This window comes from Vicugna pacos, chromosome 32, assembly GCF_048564905.1.
Source record: "Vicugna pacos chromosome 32, VicPac4, whole genome shotgun sequence".
Taxonomy (NCBI): domain Eukaryota; kingdom Metazoa; phylum Chordata; class Mammalia; order Artiodactyla; family Camelidae; genus Vicugna; species Vicugna pacos.
The window spans coordinates 3,213,269-3,228,338 of NC_133018.1; the positions used below are offsets into that span (position 1 = coordinate 3,213,269).

General features: G+C 47.2%; 1 protein-coding gene across 2 annotated transcripts in view; it reads right to left on the bottom strand.

The window, feature by feature from the left end:
- SPECC1L (sperm antigen with calponin homology and coiled-coil domains 1 like) overlaps nt 1–10,530 on the bottom strand; it is a 112,544-nt gene extending 102,014 nt beyond the window's left edge. Inside the window, exon 1 of one of the 2 annotated variants that reach the window (XM_072952856.1) lies at nt 10,381–10,530. The gene's annotated coding sequence lies outside the window, so the exon portion shown is untranslated. The remainder of the gene's footprint in view (nt 1–10,380) is intronic. The other variant, XM_072952857.1, reaches the window with a different exon arrangement.
- Between the last annotated feature and the right edge of the window lie 4,540 nt (nt 10,531–15,070).

Genomic DNA, 15,070 nt, shown 5'->3' on the forward strand with positions numbered 1-15,070 from the left:
AAAACAAATACAGAAGAGCTGATTGGCTGCCACAGAGACCATGTGGCCTGCAAGGTCTAAACACTTACTATCTGGCCCTTAATAGAAAAAGCTTGTCAACCTCTGCTCAATGATATGCCTTCCCCTCCCTCAGCTGACTTTCCTACAGAAACAAAAGTGACTACATTCCTCACCTCAGGAGGGCTCATTACTGCCTCTCCTTTGTTCAAGCCCCAGCTTCTCCTAAAAACTCAATCCCCCTTTTCCAAATCCTAACCGCTATCAGCAGCTTATGTGGAAGCAGGTAAGCAAATCATTCCTTGTTCCCATACAGATGAGGCCTTGGAGATGCTGTCCCTGCGTGTAAAGGGACGGCGCCTGACCCCCTATCCAACCCAACCGTTCCCCGCGGGCTGGCAGGCTAGCACCCAGGAAGGAGGGCAGGTACTGAGGAAAAGGCTCAGGGAAGCTGTGTGAGTCAAGTGTCAGGCCCCCATTTGCAATGTTATCATTCACGTATATTGCCAGTACAGGTGAAAGTTAAAAAGATACCAACTCGAAATAGCGTAATTCCAAAACAGAAATTGAGTGAAAAAAGCTAATGAGAGGCAGAAGGGAAACAGGAGAAAAACCTGTCCCACCAACAATGTAGCAACTCTTGCAAACTGCCGCAAATGGAGAAGGGAAAACCAGACACCAGCAAGAGAAGGTGCAGGTGCCCCTCCCCTAGGTGGAAGCAGCCTTGAGGGGAACCTCTGCTCATGGGATGTCCTGACACCCCCGCCTCAAACTGCCACATGACAGGAGGTAGCAAACCCCAGGGAGCACTACCATCCTTGTACATTTAAGAAGTAAGAAACTTCCAGGTTTTGGAACGCATCTCTGTGACTAGTCTCAGATAGGAAACCCTGACCTTTTCAAGACACGATGTCTTCATCTCCAGATTTTTTTTTCATCCTTACCGAGATATAATTGATAAATAAAGGTGTAAGACATTTAAAGTGTACATCGTGGTGACTGACATACACATACCCTGTGAAAGGATTCCCACCATGCAGTTAATTAACACATCCATCACTTCACACATTTGTCTTGTGTGTGTGTGAATCATCTATTGAAAGTGGCAACCAACAGCAAGCAGATTTTGGAGGCGTGCAGGTGTCGTCAAAGGTCAGGATTTGATCTGACCGTGCACAAGCCCTGGTAAGAGGAAAGCTCTGAAAGACAGAATTTGGAACACATGGGAAGGGGGAGTTGTGGCTGACCATAAGCTTAACGCTGTCCCCACGACACAGCAGGGCTGCTCCAAGGGCAACAGTACATTCCTGAGCTGAAATACATCATCTGATTTACACTGTATGGATCCAGGGGACAGCAGTCCCCACAGTCCCCAGAGCTGTAGGGCAGTGTATACAGTTCTAGAAACAGATTGAGGAGGGAATCTAGTAACCAGCCTGCTCCAGTCCAGGGGGCTCTGGAAACAACTCAAAGAAGTGAGACTCCACTCAGTAAGTGAAACAGCTGTTTTCAAATTTGAAAAGACTGGGAAGGCAGGGGTGGGACCAGCGAGCAAAAGTTATCAAGAGACAGGTTCCGAGGCAACCAAGAATCGCGTTGCCCCTACACCAACTGAGCGGCCTTCAGAACGGATGGGCCCCCATCACTCCCCAAAGGCATTCGAGTGGGGCCGGGAGGACGGTGGCATCACGAGACACCAGCGGCAGTGGGAGGTTCCTGCACAATGCTTCACGGTTAAAGGCTCCAGACAACAGTGGCCAAATGTCAACTGCTTTGAAAAGCATCATACTGCACTCAGCAGGGAGAATTCTCTGGGCTTACTCTCTCACTCGCCTGTTTCCTGACGGAATCTCTTTTTCAGTTCAGCCACCAACACCCCTCCCATCACCAGAAATTTCCCAAGCTGACTCCTGCTGCAGCACAGCACACATATCTAAACTCCAGGCTCCTGTCAATCACATTTTTCTATGTAAACAGAAGACAAACCAGTAACTGCTATGCTATGCAAAAATCAAGCAGCTGTGTGAAAGCTAACAGGTTTTTTTCTTCCTGACCTCACTACGTTTTGAAACTTCACTTGCAAAGATGCTCAGTGACTAAGAATCCTTTCTCAGAAGTCATTCTCTGATGTCAACACAGAACTTGTCGCTGCTGACCACCCTCTGCCCACGTGCAGTACATACTCCATTGGCCAGACAAATACAGCACCAATATAGCTTTTTCTCTACAATATTTTGCACAATCACATGCAACCCATGCAACTAGGAATGAAACAGCATAAGAATCTGGGGTGGTTGTCCATGAGGATAATAAATCTCGAGTGAGAAAGTAAATTCTGTGCTGGCCTTTCAGGAGAGTCTCACACTTACACAATAAATCCTCCCCTAAAGCCTACCATCACAGTATACATGCATTGATTTTTCAAGTTTCATTTCCAATTAAAAAAAAATCCCCAGAGAAATATTGGAAAAAATTATAAATTCCAAATTCATACTTTACTGTCACTTTATTTAAAATAGAGAAGGAATGAGGATATATTCCATATGTGAGAAAAATGAACCAAACACAATTATCATTAACTACAACCTAGAGACCAACCCGTATTTAAAGCTCGCCTCTCAGTGGCTTCAGGGAGAAGAGGCACGAAATTAGGAAGAGAAGAGAGGAGACCCAGCTGAGCACTGAGGCAGGAAAGGGTGCAGAGGGAGGAGGCAAAGAGGACCTCGATAAGACAGGGCAGGCATTAAGTCACCCGCCACCCACTATCCCATGACACCCCCACAGCCTTTGTCACTAGGTGCCCCCTCAATGCTTGCGCAGTCTTTCACATGGTGCCAAATGTCAGTGCAGCTGTAACTGCCATTTGCCTGGGAACCTGCCGGAGCAGCACAAGATCAGTCCAGTCCTCTTCCCATGTGAAAGCCCTCCGAGCACGTCCACTACAAGAGAACAACATCCTACCCGGTCTTCCGTGCTCCAGGCTAACCAGCACCTCCTTCCTTCACCCAGACCACAAATTCACCGCAGGTGACAGGAAGCACGTGACAGCGAAAGGGACTTTCATGCACAGGACTTTCAGTCAGACACCTGGGCTCAAATCCAAGGCTGGCCACAGGTTAACTCTGTATTCTTAACCTCGCTTCCTTATGTACAAAATTAAGGAAAGTAACCGCTGTGCTAACTACCTCAAGATGTGTGTGAGAGGACAGACTTAGTGGAAGGCACACAGGGAGCGCGTGCCTCTCAACCGGGTGGCCACGGTTGCTGACGAGGGCCCACAGCACTATCACCTACACTCCATAAACCTTAGGAATTCAATTCATTTTATAAATAAAGTTTGGGAACCCAACCCCACTAAGCACATGTGTGGTGGCAGAGGGAGCGTCAGAAGCAAAGGCAGCAGAGGAGGGGATTAAGACCCTCACCTGCACTGCTGGACAGCATCCCAGCCGGCACCTGTGTTCTGCACCAGACCTTCAGAACTATTACTATAACATAAACCTGCAAGCCGTGGGTTTTTTTTTTTTATTTAAAGGTAAGGAACATCAGCGACTGAACTGTCCCCCCCAAAATTTCTGCAAAACAATATTCATTAGAGTGACCTTCTGATTATTAGTAGATGACTGGTACTCCATCATGATGGAGCTGGTCTGGCTGAGCAAGCCTCTGACCTGGATGGGTAACACCAGGTTGAGTAACTGTGTCTAAAGTGTGCATTTCTAAGAACGTTATTTGAAGGTCTAATATAAAAAAAAAACAGTATCAGAACCGAAACGTTTAACTGCATTACCTCTGGGGCCAACACGGAGGAGTCAGTGCAGGCCCAGCGAGGCTGCATGTCAGTACAAACCTGCCTCCGCGGGGAGGACATCATTTTTGTCTCCAGGCCTAACCACTCTAGGTGACCCTGATTATTTTCCCTAATCATCAGCATGAATAATTTAAAGTAGGCTTTACTGGAAGGACAATCTCAATAACTCACAGGGCAATAAAATAAATACATGAAAGTTCAGGAAGAGAGCAAGACTCCTGACTGGGCCTGCACGTTCTGCCATGTCCCCCAAATACTCTTGGCTGCATCCACCAGAAACCTCCAATACACAAACCCTCTCTGGCTTTTGGTGAAGGGTATCTTACTTGTCACCAGAGTAAGAGGATTTGGATACAATTTATAAATGTGCAAACTCCATTGCCAAGGGCTTATACACTCACCAGTTCATCAGCTTATCTCCCAGAACGCATCCATCAACAAAGTGGGATTTTCTTTTTTATTTTATGAAAATGTTTCCACGTTTGCCTGCAAGTTTATTAATACTAATACTGACTTACAGTAAATTGTAACAACATTTGGGGCGATCTAGCCTTTGGGACTTCATAGCCACTACTCAGAGAGCTGCCACAGACTCAAAACTGCATGGGGAGACCCCAGGCTATGCTGTTCACTTCCTGACTTCCCACCCCCTCCCCTACTAGAAAGTGAACTCTAAGAGTGCTGGGGTTTTGTTTTGTTCACTGCTGCTGTCCCAGAGCCCGGAACAATGCCTGGTACATAACAGCCATTTAATCACTGTTGAATTGAATGAATGAGTAGTATATTTATACTATGGAATATTACTATGAAGCCATTAATCACAATGAGTCAGAATGACACCAGCTGATTCAATGGAATTTCCAGAAGCATTAAGTGAGGAAAACAAAAAGCAGAAATGTCAAAAAATATCCCATGTTTTATTTATTTATATTGTTATTTTTTTAACGGAGGTACTGGGGATTGAATCCAGGACCTCGTGCATGCCAAACATGTGCTCTACCACTGAGCTATACCTACCCTCCAAAAATATCCCATGTTTTAAGAAGTATGACCCCAAAACCCATACACTGATGAAGTGGAGAACTTGGAACTTCACACACACTGCTGGTGGGAATGTAAAACGGAGCAGCTTTGGAAAACAGTTTGGTGGCTCTCAAAAAGTTTAACATAGTGATCATATGACCCAGTAATTCTGCTCCTTAGGATACACCTCAGATACACTGAAAACATTTGTCCACACAAACACGTGTACATGAATGTCTGCAGCAGCCCTATTCATAACATAACAGCCAAAAATGGGAAAAAAGCAAAAGTCCCTCGACTGATGAACAGATAACAAAGCATGGACAGTTATTTAGCCAGAAAAGGAATGAAGTACTAATAAATGCTACAACAAGGATAATCCTTGAAAACACTATGCTAAATGAAGGAAGCCAGTCACAAAAGGCCACAGCTTGTATGATTCTGTTTATATGAAACATCCAGAATAGGCAAATCTTGAGACAGAGAGTAGATTAGTGACTGCCAGGAGCTGGGGATTGGAGAATGGGGAGTGACTGTTAACGGCACAAGGATTCCTTCTGAGGTGATGAAAAAATGTTCTAATTAGAGAGTGGTGCTCAATGCACAACTCTGTGGATATCCTAAAAACCACTGAAATTTGACTTCAAAAAGGGAAAGCTTTATGGTATATGAATTATACCTCAGTGAAGCTGGTATTTTTTAAAACCACACGTTTGCAAATGAATACGTGAATTAAAACACGACTCATGTACTCAAATGAATACATGTTGTACCCCTGTCTTCAAATGAATACCTGAATGATGAAGACTGTCATGAAAGGCTGACATTCCCAGAGATGGGGGGGTGGAGACAAGAGGGACATAAACACACAAACACACAAAAAATCCAAGGCTGGAGGCCTTGGTGGGGGGACTGGGCAAGGCTGAATGCATAAGTGCACAATGAGGTGAACGTAAAGAATAAAAATGAGGGAACTAGGGGTGAAAACTCCAGCAGGTGATTTGGAACAGGGGAGAGAAAGTCCACCTGAGTAAGTGTAACCATGGAGTCTGCAGAAAACGCAGAGGCCAGAACAGGAAAAGAACAAGGACACGGGCAAAAGATTTAAGATCAGCCCAAGCCCACCAAGGCTTAAAAGAAAGTGTGCCTGGAGAAAAGTCACAGCTGCTGTTCAAGAACTCTCAGGCCTGGGGGGCAGAACAAACCACAACCAGGAGACACTTCCAGCTTTGGGGGGACTCCAGATACCGGCATCCCCTAAGTGGGAGGAAAAGGGCATCTCTTAGGAGAAAGTGTCCAGTTGTGACTGTTCTGGAAAAAAGCAGCCCCGCCGGACTGCCTCGGGGATTCCCGGGGGAAGAGGCGACCCCGGAAAACGGCTGAGCTGGGACTTTCCCCAAGAACGTGAGACAGGAGAGAGGAAGAAAGGGACGAGTTTAATCTCTAACAAGCATTTCTGGACAAACCTTAACGCTGCCATCAGTATCTCTGAGTGCCTCTCTCCCAGGCTTAACCGGACCCTCTTTTCTCTTTTGTGTGAACTCAGTTCTTTTGAACAGAAGTGTATTACGGGGCTTTTCTTTTTTTAGAGACAAAGTATCTTCCCCCTTTAACGGTTCTATTTGCCCTGGGCTATATGCACAAAAGATAAACTTGAAGTTTAATACCTCAATCTCTTAAAACTTTACCATCCAAAAATATCAAATTAAAAAAAAAAAAAAGGCCCCACCCAAGGTGGAAGGTATACAAGGGGACAATGGAAGCAACAGGGACCAAAGGCATATTCCTTCTGGAGCTGAGATTAAAGACGCTGCCCGCCTGGCTTCTGGATGATAAAGCAGACATTAGATGCAGAGCCTAATGTCTCCTCCATCAAGAAATTAGACTTCAATCAGACATTCAATTAAATGGACTTTGCAAGTTGGTGCTCATGGCTGGGAAGTGTCCCCTGGCTGGCGAGGCCAAGTGAAAAGCTCCTTAAGGACAGGGACTAAATGGTCCACTCCCTCGGGAGCACAGCCGTGCCCAGCAGATGCAAGGCCTCCCATGTAGACACACACTCTACTCTGTACTGTGGTGTGACCAGATGCCGGAGAGAGCACACAAGACACAGGGAGCCAAATCCTAGCTGCATAGGGTGCTGGACAAGTGTGCAGGAGACAGGATAAAGGATGACTTCCAGGAAAGGTAATATTTGAGCTGAGTTTGGAGGGTGCTCGTTGAGTGAGGTGAGAGAACAGTATTCCAGCAGCAGAGAACAAGGAGACAGGGGAGACTTCAAAGGACTAAGAGTCCCACAAAGCTCAATGAAGCACCTAAAAAGGGCTGGGGGCAGGATGAGAGTGGAGGCCAGAGCCAGAGAGTGGAGGCCAGAGCCAGGGACCTACAGATGTGACCGTGAAGACAGTGGGAGCCTTGAAGGATTTTAAATTGTGCAGGAGGAGGGGCGGTGACTACAAACAGATTAATATTTTAGAAAGACAGAGGCAGGAGCAAACCTCTGGATGTAACCAAACACTAAAAGAACTACAATGAAGATGTGGGGAAGTCAGGAAAAACACATAACAGCTCTACACTCCTCTCGTGGACAACCGTCCTTTACAGAGTTACCAAACTGTGCTTTGAAAAGGGAGAACTCAGAGGTGAGGGAGAGCAGTCGGTCCTCTCAACATCAAAATGAGTATCTGAAGAATTAGAGACTGCACTGTTTTTATTTCAAGACACTTTTAAAATGTATGTTTGATACATTTTGATATATTGCAGTTTTGTCAGTACAAACAAAAAAAGATTTACAATAACTCTAAATCTAAATCTGCTATTAAGATTTTTTATATCTCAAAAAACTAAGACTTCACAGACGCAAAGATCATCTGTTACATTCACTTTGGAACAGACCACAGCCAGCCACTTCTCCCCCTTGGCATATCTGAAATGCAATCTGTAAGCCTAATTTCTTGGTCATGTTGTTTCATAGCAAAAGGCCACAACACTAGATTTCCGACCTGACAGAGAATCCCCATGGGGTTCTCCACCTCAGCAGCTAGTCTATTCAACATTAACAATTCCAACCACCAGGAGGAATTTCCCTGCCTAGGTTTATTTTGTTGGCACAAGCACACACACACAAATATCCTGACATTTTGTATCTAGTAGGAAAGGATGATCAGAATAGAAATATCATTTAATAAGAAGCAAATTAACAGAGCTTTCTTAGTTGCCAACAGACTGTGACAAATCACCACAAAGTAAGCTCACATTTACTCTTAAAAAGTAATCTGTATTTTAATCTTCTTAGCAGCAAAAGCACCAGGAATTTTTTTCTGAACTCCCTTACAACGACAGCAAAACAATAGATTCTAGGTTCTCTTTATTTCTAAAAATACCTTAGAAAACCAACCTTGTATCTGCCATTTACAATCCCATATACCACCACCTACTAGCACCATCATATAAAAGATATTTTAATTTGAACACCAAGAAATTGACTTTTTTTAGAAAGGGCAGTCCCTTCGTTGAATAAATTTAGTTTTATGAAAAACTCCCTTATATTGTCCTTGTTTTCCTCAGTTTGCTAAGGCCCCCTCAACATTCCATTTCAGGGGCCTGGCCAAGAGTCTTGAGATTCGTTCTCAGCAGCTTTCTGACTCCACCTCTCTGGTCTTTGAGGAGGGACCACAGTGTCATGAAACTGGTGAGAAGACCCAGTTCTATCCCTGGCTGAAGAGGACTCTGCAGACAAGCATCCATTAAACATTAAAATTGGGAACTCAAGCGCCTTTCCATCTCCTCCCTTGACCTTTGCCCTTCAGAGATGGGGAAATGAAGGTCCAGAAAGGAAAACTGACTTGCCCAAAGCCATAAAGCCTAGAGAATTTCTCTAGCCTCCTCACATCGTCACCATTCCTTCACTGAGCCAGAGAGTTTGCGTAACAACTGTGTGCAAGTTAGGCATGTGACTTAAATATGTATATGGTTAGATGGCAAGTCTTAGGCATTGCGAGAATCCAACCCTGAGAGTAATTCTGAACCAAAGCAATACTATCATCTGAGTCATGTACTGTGTCAAATCAGTTATAAAGACAAACTGTCTCAGAGAAATCTCATCTCAAGAGGACATACTGCAGATACACACCCTGCAAGCTCAAATTTAAAACAGATTTTGATACAAACCTCACCTTAACCACAACTGATATAATTACATTCTGCTCCCTATAACACTGACTTGGACACTCAGATATCTGGACTGCTGCCAAGCTGCACAGTGATAAAGCTTTTTCTCCAATTCAGTATTCACCTTCCTACTGAACATGAATGTCAAGAAAATACCTGGTGTGTGCACAGCCAACTAAGAAGCATTCTCCAGCTATCTAAAGTTGCTGAGTGCTCGGTGTGCATTAAATCAAAGGAAGAAAGGAGACATCCTTTAAAACAACAGAAGCATTGGATCAACTACTCTCCGTAGAAAAAAATCCTACCCAGGTCAATACCCTCCTTCTCCTTACACTGTATACCCTTCTGCATCGTTTCGGCTATTTTATAACCTACCCATATTATGCTGACGTCTGCTCATACCTACCGAGCCCAAGGCTCTAATTTCATCTCAATATGCAGCCTCCGGGGTGACAGCAAACGCTGTTGGGTTCTGCAATATTTTTTAGTTGCAAATCCGTTGCAAATTTACGAAACATTATCAATGGCTGGAGATGTTCTTTTTTACAACATACACATTCCGCCCCCGTAATCAATACAGGACGGCGAGTTTACGCCAGTTTTTCCTTGGCCTTCCCGTGCTTGCAGACAAACTACCAAGCGCATCCGCAAATCAAGATTCTCTGCGTTTGAATGATCACAGGAACTCTTATTCCGTTTTTTAAATAGGCCGAAACTAAGTAGAAACTGATTTCTTTTCCAGGCATCTCCAGCGGAGCTGCCCAGGAACGAACTCTGCTGTCTCAAACGTAACCACTGAAGCCATACAATGACCAGACTGCGGGAAATGCACATTTTCCTCGGCAGACGCAGGATTATTCGTGGTCAACCTGATGCAATTCACCAGGTCTCGAAAAAAAAGGACACTCCGCCTGCTCCGGGCTGACCCGCGGCGGAGCGGGGCGCGGGTGGGGGCGCGGCCCGGCAGAAGCGGAGCCCGCGGGAGGCCTGGGTCCGCCGCCCGCCGCGTCCTGAGGCCGGAGCCGGGGACCCGGGACTGGGGACGTGGGACCAGGCACCGGGGCTGTGGGGCGGCGGCCCCGGCCTCTCCTGGGGCGCGAGGGGAGGGGCTGCGGGCTGGGGGCGCAGAATCAGCCGGGCCCCAAGCAGCCGGGGCGCCGCGGGCCGGTGGGGAGCAGGGGGTCTGGGGTCGCGGCGGCCCGGGGGCCCGGGGGGACCGCGCAGGCGCAGGCGCGCGTCGCGCTGGGGGCCCGGGAGGGGACGGCGCAGGCGCGGGCCGCCGGGGTCTGCGGGGCCGCCTTGGCCTGGCCGCGCGGGCGGCGCTGAGGAGAGGGACGCTCCCGACGCGCACGCTGAGGGTACCCGGCCCCGGCTCTTACCGCGCGGCGCTGCCTCTCTCGCTCGCTGGCTCCGGGCTGGGGCCGGGCGGCGAGTTCGCCCGGTGGCGCGGCCCGAATCCGTTGAGTCCGGCCTCAGGGCAGCAGCCAACCCCGCGGCGCCGTCCGCCCGGCCCGCCCAGCCTCCCTCGCGGCCCCCGCCCTCGACCCGCCCCTTGCCCGTCCCACCCGACCGGTGAAGACTGCGCAGGCGCCGCAAGGCCCCGCCCACGTCCGCCGCCGCGCTGGCGCCTGCAGCACCGCCCACTCCGCTCTTGTCCCTCCCGGGCTTTGGATCGCGCAGGCGCTGTACTATCCTGCCGGCTACCCACACAGACACAGAACAAAGCTCGGGCAGCTAGTACGCATGCGTCAGGCTTCGCGCTGACGCTCGGAGTGGAGGATTCTCCTGCAGGCTACGTTGGGCGCGGCCGGGCGATGCTTAGAGGGTCTTCGTCCCAAAGGTTTGGCTCAGTCCAAAGACCCAGCGTTCACCCAGTACGTACTACGGTGCCAAGGACCGTGCTGTGCATGAGCTGGACTGTGGTGAAAGCACACACAACTCCTGCCCGACCCGCGCTTCGCGTGCAGCAGGGAGCACAGGCAATAAACAAGTGGGCAACCAGAAAAATGAGGCTTTCTTTGTCAAGGAAGTTCTATGAGGTCGCAGTTATCTTACAGGTTTTTTTCCTTTTGATGGTTTGAGCTACATTAGTAGATTTTTATTACATCATCTTAGTTTCCTGGGAAAAAGACAACTTGGTCTTATATTTTTAGTACATTGCTGGACTATTTGCTAATCTATTACTTAACATTTTTGCATTTATGCCCATAAGTGATACTGGTTCATACTTTCTTTCTTGTACTGACCATGACTGGTTTAGGGTTAAGTTTATAATAAATTCACAATGAGTTGAGAAGACTTCCATTTTCTTCTTTATCTGGAAGATTATGTGTAAGATCAGAATTCTCCGTTCTTCCTAATGTGTGCTGAACTTGCCTATAATGCAGGCCTTCTGTTTTCCTTTGGATTTGTTTGTTGTGAGATTTTGGGAGGAGATGGGGTGCAGATTTTAAACTAAGCATAACATTTCTTTAGCAGTTCTAAGTCTAGACAGAATTTCTATTTATTCCTGTGTCGTTTTTTCCTGAGTTATATCTTTTCAGGAAAGTGTCTGTTTTGGTGACATTTTCAAACTCGCTGGTATAAAGTTGTTCATGTAATTCTGTGTTGGCTTTTGTTTTACTCTTCCTTGTTTTTTTAATTTGTTTCCAAATACATTTCTAATATATTTACATATTTAAAAATTCAGAAAGCACCATCTCAACCCTGTCTCCGTTGCTGTTGCTCTTCCCACCCTGCAACGAGAGAGATTCAGTTTCTCAATATCCTTCTAAAAATGCTTTATAAATATAAACAAATATGCAAAATAAACAGGTTGGTTCTTCTGCTTCTCTTTTTTTACACAAATGGTAGTCTACTATAAATGATCTGTACCTTTCTTTTTAAAACCAGAATAGCCACGATGGTTTAATATTCTGGAGATAACCGTTCAACGTTGTCATAGGACTTAGGGCATGGTCTTTGTCACCAGACAGCCTGGGTTTGAATCCTGGCTCCATCACTTATTAGCTGTCTTTGCAGGCTCAGTTTTTTCATTTATAAAATGGGAGCTGTTACGGAGATTAAATGGGATAATACATGCAGCGGGTTTAGCATGAGGCCCAGCACCTAGCAAATGCCTCGTAACTGTAAGGGGCATGAATGGTGCATCTCTTTCGGCATTTACAGTTCAAACAGGATCATTTTGATCCTCACACCAGCCCTGTAAGAACTGCATGGAGGACAAAATTGAGGCTCAAAGAGGTGATGTCCTTGCCCAAGGCCACCCAGCTGGCATAAGGCAGAAACAGAACAGAACCCCGTGGCCCCTGGCGCCTAGCATCACTGCACTGCTCCTGACCAGCCATGCATGCTGTTAAGAGATACTTTTTTATATTAAAGTGCACAAGATAAATATATGACTTGATGAAATATAAAAAAGTGAAGGTCAAAGGGGGAGGGTATAGCTCAGTGGTAGAATACCACGTGTGCTTAACATGCATGAGGTCCTGGGTTCAATCCCCAGTACCTCCATCAATACATAAATACATAAATAAGCTAACTACCACCCCCTCAAAAAAAGAAAAACAAAAAATAAGTAAAGGTCAAGAAAAAGAACTTGAGCAGTTTTCCCAGGACCCCCTCCCCCACCAGCACCACATGCTCCCCAAAGGGAACCCCTACTCTGACATCTAACTCGGGGTGAGTATGACTCTTCTGAACTTTAAGTAAGTGGAATTGTGCTGTGTTGGTTTCCTAGGGACGCTGTCACAGATTCCCACAACCTTGGTGGCTTAAAACAATGGAAACATGTTATCTCCCAGTTCTGGAAGCTGGAAGCCCAACATCTGGGTGTCGGCAGCTCTGAGCCTCCTTGGAAGGCTCTGGGGGAGAATCCATTCCTTGCATCTTCCACCTCCTGCCCCCTGCCTGCCTTTCCCGATGCACCTTTGCTGGTGGCGGCATTGCTCCAACCTCTGCCTGGGTCTGTGGCCGTGTGTGTGTGTGTGTGTGTGTGTGTGTGTGTGTGTGTGTGTGAAATCTCCCTTTGATTCTTATATAAGGACACTCGTGATGGCATTTAGGGCCCACAAGATAATCCAGGATCATCCCCCATCTCATGATCCTTAATTTATCACATCAGCAAAAGCCCTTTTTCCAAACAGATAGCATTTATTGGTTCCAGGGAAGGACCTGATATCTTTGGGGGGAGGGGGCATTATTCAGCCTACCACAAGCCTTTGTCCTTTTGTGACTACTCTTTTCCACCCAGCGTTAAGTCAGTGATCTTCATCCACCTTGTTGCATGTGTCTGTGGTGTGCAAGATGAGTATCATTTTGGTTGCTGTGTAGTATTGCACTGTATGAATTTACCATACTGTGCTTTATCCATTCTGTTGATGGATGTTTGGCTTGTCTCTAGTTGTGAACTATTCATGGAAGGAAAACTGAGTTAAGCAAAAAAGATTCCTGGTGTCTCCAAGGGAAAGCTATGCATCCTTTGGAACACACCCTTCTAGGTGATCTGATTCTGATTCTACGGGGGTTCTGGGCCTTTTATCATAATTCTTTGAGCTCTTTCGCAACTCTGTAATATGCAGAAAATTGATGGCAATGCAAATGATTTTTGCCTAAGGAAAACCCTCCCCCACAGTGGAAAAGTCAGTTTTGCCTCCAAGTTCATTTCACTATTTTTTTTTTTAATGGAGGCACTAGGGATTGAACCCAGGACCTCATGCATGCTAAGCACGCACCCATCCACTAAGCTATTTCCCTCCCTCCCCTCCATTTCAATATTTCTGATGTATAAATGGGTCTGACCTTGGAGTTCTCCGTTAAACTGATGGCACTATCTTACCGGTTCCCTCATTTAATGAATGAGTTAAACATACTCTTTGATACATGTTTACTTTATATTTGTATAAGAGTCATGATTTTACCTTTTTAAAAAAAATATTACCCTTTAGCATTAGGAATTAAGTTCCTATGAACATTCTCATCCATAGCTAAGTACTTATAATGAGCCAAAACTACTAACCTAGGTTTTCTGCCATTGAAATTCCAAAGCAAAAGAACCATCTTCCACCAACCAGGAGGCCGCTGACATTTCCTGGGTAGCAACCAGGTCTGTGGAACTGGACCCTGTGCGGGGTTGGGTGGGCGGGTAGGTGGAGGTGCAGATGGTTTCCACCAGGTCCCTAGCCTCTAAGGGCCTTCTCTGGCTGGGACGGCAGTGAATCAGGTAATATGGTGCTAAGGTGTCCTGGAGGAGTCAGCAGGGTTCTGGGAGGAGGTGCATGCCTTGCGGCTTTGGGACAGGGAAGTGATCTGCTCTGAGATCTTCTCTGGGAAGACTCGCCTCATGGCACCTGCGGGGTGGGGAGGGTGACCCTGCAGTTGGGAGACACATTCACAGTCCAGTGGGGAGGCATGGTGTGGCGGTGGGGTCAGAGGAGAGGACACATCTGAGGGCAGGGCACACAGAACGGTTGGGACTTCACCCCAGGCTGTGGCTGGGCCTCAGTGCTGGCATCTGGGCGGTCCCACCAGCCTCACCATGCCTTGTCCCCTCTTCCTAGATTCCCTGGAGACTGGAGGGACAGAATGAGCAGGAAATTTGGGCAGGTGCTAGCCAGGAGCAAGAGGGGACCTGGTGAGGTGCCCAGCCCTGGGGAGTGAGAAGCCAACTGCCTGCACAGGAGCCCCTCCCAGGGCCCAGCCTCCACCTGCCGGATTGGGATGCTGTGATCTCCGTGATCTCCATTCACAGGCTGAGAGCATCCCAGACTCAGAGGCTGACACCTCCCTCGCGTCAAGCCCTGCCAGCCAGCGGTACTGGGGCCTTGTCACCACTGAGACAGGTGGGGCTCTGCAGCCTAGAATCCCCTTGAGCTCCATGCCTCTGGTTCCCGCTGACCCACTCAGCTCACCCCAACGCACACCTCCACTCCTGACTGCCCCACTCGGGCCCTGCTGCTCCATCTGCACCACAGCTGGAGGAGCCAAACAGGCAGGCTCCGCAAGCCAAGTTTTAATCGGAAAACAACTGTCCCCAGCAGTTAGCACATCATCAGCTCCGGGGGCCAAGAC